General features: G+C 39.0%; 1 long non-coding RNA gene across 1 annotated transcript; it reads right to left on the bottom strand.

Moving 5' to 3' along the window:
- Window positions 1-265: 265 nt before the first annotated feature.
- On the bottom strand, window positions 266-3,053 carry LOC119327338. Its single transcript, XR_005158465.1, has 3 exons — window positions 2,738-3,053; window positions 767-1,040; window positions 266-564 (listed from the first exon to the last, which is right to left on the bottom strand). It is a non-coding gene; the product is annotated as an uncharacterized LOC119327338 (long non-coding RNA).
- Between the last annotated feature and the right edge of the window lie 297 nt (window positions 3,054-3,350).

A 3,350-nucleotide genomic window follows, 5' to 3' on the forward strand; every position in this document is an offset into this window, starting at 1 on the left:
GTAGCTCTAAGCGTGTAAGCCATGGGGAACCATTCTTTCAGCCAATCAACATTGTTTCAAAGCAAAAGAAATTGACAAGTGAAAATGAAATAACATATCAACACAGAACCATGACTGGTTGTCTCTGCATAATAATACTAACAAACTTTGCAAACACGTATGAAAAAAGTACAGTCATGAACCATGGTGCATATATATAACAATGTCCGAATTAAGATGATGAGCATTACAACATGAGGAGGTAATTGACCTTAAATCTCTTACATATGAACATGTCTTCTCTAAATGTAGGCCATGGCTGAGAAGCAAACCGGATCTGGATATTCAGTAACTAAAGCCAGAAACTTATCCACCTCTTCATCTTTAAACAACATATTTCTCTAAGATGGTAGTATATCTGTATATGCTGAACAAGGCCCAAAACTAAGGATTAGGAAGGGTATCAATATTCAGATCTGTGAAGGTGCACTTCTTCACATACTAATCGTCTTTTCAAGTGCGCAAACCTTCTCCGAACACGGGGTCCTTTCCGGTGGATGGCTCCCTACTCCAATCCTGCACAATCTGTGACATATAGAACAATTTACTTCACATCACATAATGTTTGTCATGCAATCTGAATGTACTAACACAGCCAAACAAAAGCTAGGGCACTCTGCCTCATTGAGTCCCATATGTTTGATTCGCTTATTCAGTTTATTGTTAATGCATCTAATCACCCACTCCTCACTGACGATAAGCATATGCACAAAATTGAACAATTTACCTCTTCGTCCACCCAGGGGCATGAGGGTCCATCTTCCCTGTCTACATCACTGACCTTGTATCAGCATGGTCGTCATGTTCTTCAATCACGGCAAGCTGCCCCCCTTCCCGCTCGGCTGCCGAGGACTACATTCTCTTCCTGGCTCTCCCTGTCCGCAGACCCGCTGCATGCTGGCACAGAGGGATGTACTTGAACCCACCCACTATACTCTCAGCGTCATCCAGCAACGCTGTGCCCGCCATCACAACCCCTCGTCGAGGAAGATTGGGCCTATCTGGAAACAGAAGAAATATTCAGAACTTGGACGAACTCGAAATTGCTTCCAGTGAAGCATCAAGCAAGAATGGTTAGATGTTTATCACCTTTTCCAACCCAATTACACATGGTATGAAAGAAATTGATGAGAACAATAGTACATTTTCTCTTACTGGAAATCAACACCAACAAATCTACAGCAGCACATTCACATATAAGAGATCCAAATCTTGATGATAGGTTCATGCATAAAGCAAGAAAATTTGAATATACCAGAATCTTATTAAGTGATCCTAATTCCATGTGAAGTTGCCTAGGAAAAATATCAGTGAAGGATCAAGGTGGACAACAAACAACAGTAATGTATACTGCTTGAATGGAAATAATCAAAAATGAAATCCTAGTGGGTACAAGTATTTTGAATAATGAAGAAAATTAAGAACTAATCATACACATGGTATGAAAGGAATTGATGAGAACAATAGTACATTTCCTCTTACAGGAAGTTAACACCAACAAATCTACAGCAACACAAGCACATATAAGAGATCCAAAACTTGATGATAGATTCATGCATAAAGCAAGAAATTTTGAAAATATACCAGAATCTTATTAAGTGATCCTAATTCCATGTGAAGTTGCCTAGGAAAAATATCAGTGAAGGATCAAGGTGGACAACAAACAACAGTAATGTATACTGCTTGAAGGGAAATAATCAAAAATGAAATCCTAGTGGGTACAAGTATTTTGAATAATGAAGAAAATTAAGAACTAACCATACACATGGTATGAAAGGAATTGATGAGAACAATAGTACATTTCCTCTTACAGCAAATTAACACCAACAAATCTACAGCAGCACAGGCACATATAAGAGATCCAAAACTTGATGATAGATTCATGCATAAAGCAAGAAATTTTGAAAATATACCAGAATCTTATTAAGTGATCCTAATTCAATGTGAAGTTTCCTAGGAAAAATATCAGTGAAGGATCAAGGTGGACAACAAACAACGATAATATATTCTGCTTGAAGGTAAATAAAAAAATGAAATCCTAGTGGGTACAAGTATTTTGAATAATGAAGAAAATTAAGAACTAACCATATAAAAAGTATTCATATTCGTAACAGAGGGAAGAACTACCCTCCTATAAACATGAAAGGACAACGGTGTATCATAAAACGAAAGCCATTCAGGTTTAACTCAAAATACAACACACATGGTAGAAACTGCTTAGTCTGTAGCTTCAGTAAAAAAATAGTTATTTTGGATCCCATGGCTACATCACACGGTTATCCTGAGAATGATGGATACAGGATTGAAATCGCTAGATAAAGGAAAAAAATCAATATTTATCAAGAAAGCACCTGAACAACTGGATTGGTTGAGAGTAGAGACTTGAGAAGCTAGAACATAGGAGTATTTTGCAGAGGTGTGAAAGAAAGTAATACTCAAAAACTAAATTATTGAGATCAAATCAAGCTGCATTAGCAATGCAGTAGCAGTTATTTTATGGACATTGTCCTCTGTGTGCACAATTATTGTCTACCAATCTAGGCGATAGAGACATTTCGTCAATTGCTCTAAGGATGGAGCTGACAGTAATACTATCAATTAGAATCACAAATGAAAATACCATTATCCCCATGCTTACTCTTACTCTTTGTTCCCCTGTAAGTGGAATTGGAGGAGTAAACCAACATCAAAAGCTTACCGGGATCACGAAGGAGAGGGTCTTCCTGGACCCTGTCTTGGACACGTCGAGGACGTCGCACCCTCAGAACGCGCGGGGGCAGGGCGGCGCACTGAATCTTGCTTATTTCCGTGTATGTCTTGGTTATCTACGACGGCGGCAGCTCGCTGAACCGTGTGGACGGGCTACAGCTCTTGCGCTTACCCATGCGTCAGCGGCGGAGGACTCCGAGTGGGGAGGGGACTTGGTTCCGGAAGAGGCTTTCCAGGATCCATCCAGGGAATTGTTTCCTCTTCAATTTGAAAGGAAGCGAAATGTCCTCCGAGGGCGCCAAAGGGATCATAGGGATGAACATTCTTTCTCCAGCATGTTGTCCACTAATTCAACCATGAAGTATGTTAGAAGATAAAGCCGAAATACGCTACAACCAACAACACTTGTAATGAACTGGCCATATGTTATTTTACTAAATCATGTAATTGAAGAAAACAAAATGCTTCAGAACACAAGTTATTAAAAACTAAAAAATTGATTATCGTAAGTTTAGCTGCATGTTCCTACTCCATTTTGCAGAAGTATACATATTTGTCAAGCGCCCCAAGAATCAAAACACTAACATACAAGAAATAAAATA

This window comes from Triticum dicoccoides, chromosome 7A, assembly GCF_002162155.2.
Source record: "Triticum dicoccoides isolate Atlit2015 ecotype Zavitan chromosome 7A, WEW_v2.0, whole genome shotgun sequence".
Taxonomy (NCBI): Eukaryota; Viridiplantae; Streptophyta; class Magnoliopsida; order Poales; family Poaceae; genus Triticum; species Triticum dicoccoides.